Below are 9,774 nucleotides of genomic sequence, written 5' to 3' on the forward strand. Positions count from 1 at the left end.
CAGTGGTTCCCTTCTGCAGGTTTTAGCGGGCAGAAAGGAGTTTGTTGTGAGAGTGCAGAAACCATGGGAGGCACCATCCATCTCCTGCAGAACCAAAATGCGCCCTCTGTGCCCTCTGCAGGGCCAGGGGAGTGGGTGATCCCCTCCTCAGGAGGTTGAGGTATCACCTGTGTCCAGGGACAAACAGTGGAACCGGAGGAGTGTGAGGATTCTAAAATGTCTGCTTGCTGAAGCCACAGTTTCCCATCCCCTGGCTGCACAGCCCCACGGGAAATGTTCCAGATCATTAGACCAAAATCCAGAAAGGAAAGTGTTTAGTTCCCAGTCCACACACTTGCTCTCTTGGGGGGGCTCAGTTGCCTGATGCTAGAGTGAATCTGTTACCGGAGGCTGAGCACAATTTGGAATTGTGTCTGCAGGAAATTGCCCTGATTGTGTGGGACTCCCGCTGTGCCCCTCTCTCACAGTCTCCTGGGAGGGTGTGAGTCTGGCCTGAGCTCAAGAGCAAATGACTGACCTGCTCTGCCACAAGGTGCCCAAGCAAGAGAGTGGGCTTTGCTAGCTCACCAGAGACACTAGGTAGGTCTGTTAACCCTCAGGATGCTGGAGAAGATTTTACTACCGGGCAATGGCTGGCTGGCTGACATTTCTATTTAGGTTGTAAGGGCTGGCTACGGTGGTTACTTCAAAAGAAAGGGACCTCACCCACTGTCTGTTCCTCCTTAGTGGCCCCACTGAGAAGATTCCTGCCTGGTGGGTGTTGGATCACACTGATGAGAAAAGCATGGACGGCAGACACTATCCAGGCTTCAGAGGGGCTAACAAAACCTTCTCACATGTTTGACAAATGAAAATGAAATGCCCCCATTTCCATATGAGCAAACACTACTCCCTCAAATCATAATCACAAGCTCCTCAGGCCTCTCGGCTGGCTCCCCAGCCTGTGAGCCCATGTGCGATTGAACAACTAGCTATAAATATCAGCAGTCACTGGGGCAGAAAATAATCCAGCAAGAAATGCGCCACACACGCCCGGCATAGATAATCTATCCCGAGGCTAATGTGGTGCTTGGTTTATTTGTATCTGTTTCCTTTCACTGGGATGCTGAATGAAAACTTCCTGATAACTACACATGATGCCTGTTTTTGAAAAGACTATTATATTCATCTTTCCCTTGGTCCCATTTGCCTCTGGGGAGCTGAGCTTTGCCTAGCTGAGCTAAACCCAGCAGGCCACACCCTAGCAGCCAGCACCTGTCAAGTCAGTAAGAGTGGGCATTTACCTCTGCTAGCCCTGAGAGAGGCATTGTTCGAAGGCTGGCTTGGTCCCTGGAAACTAGAACGCGGCCAAATGACAGAAGGCCAGAGATTTCAGGAGAGCCTACAGCCATGCCATGCAGGCCTAGAATTCACTCTTCTCCTCTGTGCTGTGTGTGAGGCCTTGAGAAGTCAAAGTATTGCCCTCGGAAGAGCCAGTATGAGGTTTAGACTCTGCATGACTACAGGAGCTCTGTTCCCAACTGTCCTGTATGCCTCCCCAGATATGCAAAGACCACTCACTACGCAGCCTGGAGCCAGTGTGTGATGCTCTTAGCAGATCAAAGGAAACACAGCTTTCTAACAGAGATCTGTGGAGAAGCATCCATTTGGCCACCAAGAACACTCACTGAACGCTGGTCCCGGTTGTGTGGGCATGTGTGGGGAGGGAGCCTCCAACAGCACTGTTTCCCCTCCTATAAACGCGCCACCACTGCTGCTGGCCATGTTGGCACATTCATGTAAATCCTGCATGCAGGAGACTAAGGCAAGAGAAGAGTTCTGGGCTGCGCTATACTCCAAGGCCCTGTCTAAGGAGGGAGGGTGGGAAAAGAAAAAGAAGAAATCATGGCTGTTCTGCCGATACCCTGACTTGCCCTGCCAGCTTGTACGTCTGCAGTCTACAAGACCAATGAATTGCTTCTCTGAAAAACTGCAGATGCCTACACTTCACACCGGACCAGCAGAGGGGGAAATGCTGGTTTCTATTGCTTCAAAAATATTTCTTACAGGATTTCCAGATGATTCTGCCACACGTTAAAATTTGTGACTGCCTGCACTGGTGTGAAAGCATCAAGTTAAGTCCTCTCAGAAATACCTGCATTTTAAAAGTGAAGCAGGGTCTGGCAAGATGACTTAGCAAATAGGACACTTGTCCCCTAACCTGGCAACCTGAGTTTCATCCCAGGAAACACATAGTGGGAAGAGAGAACAGAGACCCACAAGCTATCCTCTGACCTCCAGAGTGTGTGCATGCATGTGTGTGTGTGTGTGTGTGTGTGTGTGTGTGTGTGTGTGTGTGTGTTGGGCATGCAGTGTGCCCATGTGCATGGAGACCAGAGGCCAACCTTTGGTGGTGTTCCTTAGGAGCTCCCCACCTTGTGTTTTGAGGCAGAGTCTCTCACTAGGATGTTCTAACCTTTTTTTTTTTCTTGACGGCTTGTAGAAATTCATTTTAAATTTATGATTCAGTAAAACATTGATCAATCTTATGTGCAGTCTTCTACCTCCAAATTTCCATGAGGCTGTCTTCCAGAAGGCAAGCTGCATGTGCACTGCTCCATGGATGCCCTTGAGCCCTTAGAGTGAGGGGTTTACCTTGATGTGAATCTCACACAGGGCACGCATTCTGTCAGGATGAGATCTGGACACACGTAAACCATCGAAACAAAACAGACAACAGGTAGGCAGAACTTTTCAAAACGCTGCTCTCATTAATATATTACACGTCTTTCGGTCATCCTCAGAGGTGTCTTTTAGTGTTCAATTTGTCTATATGCCCTTTCCCTGTCAGGCATCTGATCAACAAAAGCATACAAAGAATTCCAGCTGTTGAGATAATGGATAGATACTTTCCCTTAAGACAGCAGACAGAAGGTTTAGTAATTTATAAATGAAAAGGAAGTGCAATCCAGGTGTGGTACCACACATCTGTAATCCCAGCACTTGGAAAGCAGAGGCATGAGAGTCATAAGTTCAAGGCCAACTCAGCCTAGTTTCCTCAGGGAAACCTTGTCTCAAAAAACCAAGGGTTTAAAGTGGATGGAGTGGGAACACTGCCACGAGGGCTCAGCCCTACACAGAGAACATTTCTGTCAGCCCCTGTACTAGTCACTTCTCTTGCTGCTGTGACAAAGTACGGGGGTGGGGGGCGGGGAGCAGACAGCTTAAGGAAAGAAGGGCTTACTTTGTCACACAGTTTAAGGGGACACACTCCATTACAGCTGGGGAGGCATGATGGGAGGACACTGAGGTAGTCACAGGAAGTGGGACCAACTAGGAAAACTCAAGGCTTACCTCCAGTGAACCACTTCCACCTCAGAAAAGTTTCCTGACCTTTCCAGACAGCGCCACCTGCTGGGGACCAACTGTTCAAACAGATGAGCCTGGGGGTGGGGGGGCAGCGTTTCACACTGGAATCATACACACACACACACACACACACACACACACACACACACACACACACACACACACACACCTGAGTAAAGTCTCATGGCTGCCTGCAGTTACTGTTCCGATCCCTGAGCCTAGTTAGGAGACCTGTTTGTTACTGCGCCCTTAACTGGCCCATCCTTAGGTACCTTCTCTGAGCCCAGTCTCTCATACTTGTTGCCTGTGATCAGTTTCCAAAGACTTCTCCCCAATTCTCCCCAACACAAATCCCTCATCCGGTACGGCCATCAGGAATCTGTAAATCTAGAAGTTGTCATATTTGCCAAACGGTACATATCCCTTTCTCTTAGCAAAACCAAACCAACCAAGCAAGCAAACAAATAAACAAACAAACAAACAAAAAAAGACAGTTTTCACCACAGAAGGCGTGAGACCAAGGAGCCATACACCTGGCTATAAAGTGAGCAGTGTGGGCAACAAGAGTGACGGAAACACAGAAGAATCCATTTGGCTTCTAAGTGAGCAAAGTGTGTCATCCTTGTAACGCTTTCAAACTGGGATTTCACACAGAGACCTCTACGTGACTAAGACTAAGAAAGAGAGCCGGGCGGTCGTGGCGCACGCCTTTAATCCCAGCACTCGGGAGGCAGAGGCAGGCGGATCGCTGTGAGTTCGAGGCCAGCCTGGTCTACAAAGTGAGTCCAGGACAGCCAAGGCTACACAGAAAAACCCTGTCTCGAAAAACCAAAAAAAAAAAAAAAAAAAAAAAAAAAGACTAAGAAAGAGATCCAGCGCCTATTGGTACCTGACACAGAATCCTCTGACCAGGGGCTGGAGTGGCCTCCTTGTTGATAATCTCCCCCTTCAAAAATAAGTGAAAAGCACCCAGGTAAGCCACCATTAGTGCTACAGGGCTTACAGAGGCATCTTCCGTGGGGGCGGCACTGAGAAGGCGGCGCAGGTGCGCTGTCCCCAGCTCCACGCCACGGTCCCCTTGAGAAGGAATTTATGAGCTACGGCATCTCCACTCCCTTCCTTGGCATTTATTGGCTTTTTGATGAATGTTAGAGCAATTTTTCTGTCAACAGCTTCTCATTAGGGGGCTGGCGATGTTCGCCCTGACCATTATTTTGCTCAATATCACTCCTGGTCACTGTAAGGAGAAGAGGTCCCACTTAGAAGCCATCCATCTTCGCAGCAGCAAAGGCTCCAATAATCCAGTTCCCACCCCTGCTGCAGGGACAGCTGCCCTGGGGGCATTCACAGGAAATGGAGACAAACAACCAGGCTGCTGTGAATCCGGCATCCCGCATCCGGCATCCTCCGGCACTGTGTGCCTCTCTTCTCCTTTAAAGGCGGATTTCAGCTTTGATTCTGTTTCTTTTTAAAATAAATAATGGGGAACTTGGTGGTGGAAATAATCACCAGGACTTCCTTTTGAGGGATGACAAGATCTTATAGAAGATAGGAAATCCACTGTAGAGAAGTCTGGAGAGCTGGTACTAAAAAAGAATGCCCAGTGTCCCCTAATGGGCTGTTTATTTCAGTCCTCAAATGCGCTGTCTTGAAGTAATTGTACCGTGGAAAAGCATTTGGAGGCCTTCCTGGTGTTTCTGCCACTCTTAAGCATCAATATCTACTTTAATATTGCCACCTCCACCATCCCTACCAGCAGGCACAGGATTATAACCCGGAATGGCACGTCTCAAAAATGTTTTCTGTGAACAACTCCAAACACATAGAAAAATAGAGAGAAATTGTGAAAACAAAACAAAACTGCCTTGGATTCATTCCCATATTTTAATAATGCTCCAACTTATGGCTGATTTCTCTCCTCCTGACACCCACCCCTCCCACACCCAAGGCTTGTGTAAAGCAAGCCCAGACCACATTTTTAATTCTTGTAAGAGGGTGCAAATGTCTGAGCATTCCTCAAGCGCAGCTGAACAGTAAGTACCTCTCTGTGCACACTGTTTCCCCAAGGAGCAATTTTAGGCAAGGATCTTAGACTACCTTCTCTTGGCCAGGGCGCCAAGAGATGAGCTTCCTTGCTGGCGTACATGTTAGAGCAACAGGAAGTGGAAGAACTGCCAGTGGCCAAGGGTAATTGCAATTTCAATATAGCATTTTTTTCATGGCTCCAAAGTCTAGGAGACACTGCAAGCATTTAGCAACCAAAGGCCAGGACTATAAGTATCTCATAAAACGCGAGGCAGTTCTCCAGGCCAAAAGGGGGCCTTATGCACCACACAGGACTATTCAGACAGGTGCAACGGTCTAAATCCAAAAGGTACTCCATTTAGAAAGTGTAATTTATAATACATTTGCATGGCTTCACTATACAGAGGATATGCTAGAAAGTTAACTGTGTAAGTTGAAAAGTCATTCGCTTTATTGTTGTTATTGTTTAGAACTTTACAAAGAGTCATTCGCCATCTGGAAAACTGCGTCTCACACGCAGCGCTTCTTAGAGCACTCAGGTGCAGCTCGTCTGCGGCTGCGCAGACAGGACCCATCGTCTCCAGCTCACAGAGTGGCTACAGCGAGCTGAGAGCCCCTGCGGACTTCTCTGTAGATGTGAAGTCCCTTCCAGAGAAACGTATTGTGCTATTCTACATCTTATGCACTATACAGCACTGTATGACACAGAGCCCAGGCTCTCTTTGTTTTGTTTTTCGAGACAGCGTTTCTCTGTGTGTACCCCTGGCTGTCCTGGAATCACTCTGTAGCCCAGGCTGGCCTCCAACTCACAGCGATCCGCCTGCCTCTGCCTCCCGAGTGCCGGGATTAAAGGCGTGTGCCACCAACACCCAGCAACCCCAGGCTCTCCTGTATAAACTGTTTCACGAACACTGAGAATTGCTTAGCTTGGTTATCAGGTTTGCTACTTCACAATCCTATACCATTTTAAGCCAAGTTTTTTTTTAAGACTATTTATTTATTATGTATACAGTGCTCTGCCTGCATGTACACCTGTACGCCAGAAGAGGGCATCAGATCACATTAAAGACGGTTGTGAGCCACCATGTAGTTGGTGGGAATTGAACTCAGCACCTCTGGAAGAGCAGACAGTGCTCTAAACCGCTGAGCCATCTCTCCAGCCCCTGAGCTTTTAAAAAATAAATAAATAATTTACTTTATATCCCGACTGCAGTTTCCCCGCCCTCCTCTTCCCCCACTCCCCCTAATCCACTCCTTCTCCCTTTGCCTTCAAAAAAGGGGAGGCCTGGATATTAACTAACTATGGCCTATCAAGTTGTAGTAAGACTAGGCACATCTTGTCCTATCCAGGCTAGACAAGGCAGCCCAGTAGGAGGAAAGGGTCCCAAAGGGCAGCCAGCAGAGTCAGAGACAGCCCCCTGCTCCTGCTGTCAGGGGCCCCACATGAAGACCAAGCTACACAACTGTCACTTATGCACAGAGGGCCTACATCTGTCCCGTGCTCCTTGGTTGGCAGTTCAGTCTGTGAGCTCCTATGGGCCCAGGTTAGCTGAGTCTGTAGGTTTTCTAGTGGTGTCTTTGACCCCTCTGGTTTCTGTGGTCCCCTCCCCCCTTCTGCAGGGTTCCCCAAGCTCCACCTAATGTTTGCCTGTGGGTCTCTGCATCGGTTTCCATCAGTTACTGGGTCAAGCCTCTCACTCAGACTTTTCAAGATCACTTTTCTCAATCTCAGAGACACAGAAATGTGGGGATTTGGAGACGACTAAATTTGGGGAAAGATAGAATTCGCAGGAAGGTGTATGTGGACGGCCAGGAAGAAGAAAAGTCAAGCACAGATGGGGAGCATGCAGCTAATACTGCACATTCCCCCAGACCCTAATACCCGTACAATGACACTCTATGGGGAACAGTTTGAGAAAACACACTCGAGGGACTCTAAGTAGCGCATGGGGAAAAGACACGCAGATGGCCCTCTTGTTCAGACCCCAGATCACTCCATGGTGACAGGCAAAGTCTTATCCACAAGCTGTCAAACACAGAGACCCCCGAAACTGAAGAGACCCTAGTATTAGAAACCTATCTGAGCCGGGTGCAGTGGCGCAGGCCTACAATCCTAGAACTTGGAGAGCCAGAAGGGATCCTGAGAAACCAAAGTCAAACCAAACAAACAAACAAAGCAATCTGGAAGAAACAAACCATACAGTACAGAAAAAAAATTTAGTAGGCCAGAGAGATGCCTCAGCCTGTGTTCAGACCCCAGAACCTGTGTAGGAAAGCCAAATGTGCATACACACAAAATGAAAATAAATAAATATTTTAAAAATTAATAATAGTCATTGTGATGTTCTGAGAAAAAGGAAAGTGTATTCACAAAATAAGAACAAGTTATTATACATGGATGTGTGCACGTGCATGTATATGCACATGACATATGTGTAGGTCATCCCTAACAAATAGTTGTTTGACTTGACAATTTTTGGGGCTTTATAATGGTGTGATACCAATAAGGAGTCAGCAGAAATGTTTTCATCTTCTAACCAGAGTTAGCGCTATGCAATAAGATTCTGCCCTGGGGTGCTGAATGGTAACAGCAAGACGCAGTTCCCAGTTGGCCTTGTGATTGCAAGGAAACAGTTAATTGACAACAATACACAGGCAGAGCTATGATGTTTGGTAGGCAAAGTAGTTTAGATATATTTTTGACTCGTGATATATTTTCAATTTATGGAGGTTTATTAATGCAAAGTCCCATTATATACCAAGGAATATCTATATGTGTATGTGTTCATGTGTGTGTGTGTGCAGGTATATATGTACACGTGGGTACATATAAAGATATGTGTGCACACTTCTGCATGTCTGAAGACCGTCTCCAGTGACATTCAGGGACACTCTCCATCTTACTTTGAGACCTAGTCTGTCACTGGTCTGGAACTCACCACCACATGAGCTGGGGTGGCTGGCCAGAGTGCCCAGGGATCTGCTCCGGAATTACAATTATGCACCTCCACGCTGTGACGGCTATTCCTGATGGTCAGCTTGACTGCATCTGGAATTAACTAAAACCCAAGTGGCTGAGCACACCTGTGAGGAAGTTTTTTCTTAATTAAATCATTTGAAGTGGGAAGACACACTTTTAACAAAGACCATTTAGGGTGGAAAGATACACCTTTTTTTTTTTTTTTTTTTTTACTTTTTAATTTGTTCACTTCACATCCCGATTGCAGCCTCGTCCCTCGTCACCTCCTGATCCAACCCTTCCATCCTCATACCCTCTCCCTCCCTCCCCTAGTCCTCAGAAAGGGGAGCCCTCCTCCCCTAACATCTGATCTCAGCCTATCAAGTCTCATCTGTACTACCTGTATCCTCTTCCTCTGTGGCCTGGCAAGGCTGCCCACCAGGGGGAAGTGATCGACATGGGGGAGGGGCAGAGTCAGAGTCCATGTGAGAAGTAGTCTCTACTCTCCATATTGTAGGACCCACAAGGAGACTGTGCTGCCTATCTACTACGTCTGAGCAGAGGGTCTAGGTTCACACCGTGCATGGTCCTTGGCTGGTCCATCAGTCTCTGTATTGTAATGTGGTTATACTGTATTATGTGGCCAATATCCACTTGTATGTGAGTATATACCATGTGTGTCTTTCTGGGTCTGGGTTACCTCACTCAGGATGATCTTTTCTAGCTCCATCCATTTGCCTGCAAATTTCAAGATGTCCTTGTTTTTAATAGCTGATAGTATTCATTGTGTTAATGTACCACAGTTTCTTCATCTGTTCTTCAGTTGAGGGACATCTAGGTTGTTTCCAGATCCTGGATATTATGAATAAAGCTGCTATGAACATAGTTGAACAGATGTTCTTGTTGTGTGGTGGAGCATCTTCTGGGTATATGCCCAGGAGTGGTATGGCTGGGTCTTGAGGTAGAACTATTGCCAATTTTCTGAGAAAGTGCCAGATTGATTTCCAAAGTGGTTGTACAAGTTTGCACTCCCACCAGCAATGGAGGAGTGAGTGTTCCCCTTTCTCCACATCCTCACCAGCATGTGCTGTCACTTGAGTTTTTGATCTTAGCCATTCTGACAGGTGTAAGATGGAATCTCAGAGTGATTTTGATTTGCATTTCCCTGATGACTAAGGACATTGAACATTCCTTTAAGTGTTTCTCAGCCATTCGATATTCCTCTGTTGAGAATTCTCTGTTTAGTTCTATACTCTACTTTTTAATTGGATTATTTGGTCTGGTGGTGTTTAATCTCTTGTGTTCTTTCTAAATTTTGGATATTAGCCCTCAGTCAGATGGCGGCTTGGTGAAGATCTTTCCCAGTCTATAGCGTGTCCTTTTGTTCTGTTGACAGCGTCCTTTGCTTTACAGAAGCTTTTTAGCTGCGTGAGGTTCTGTTT

This window comes from Acomys minous (assembly GCF_964271855.1).
Source record: "Acomys minous genome assembly, chromosome: 5".
Taxonomy (NCBI): Eukaryota; Metazoa; Chordata; class Mammalia; order Rodentia; family Muridae; genus Acomys; species Acomys minous.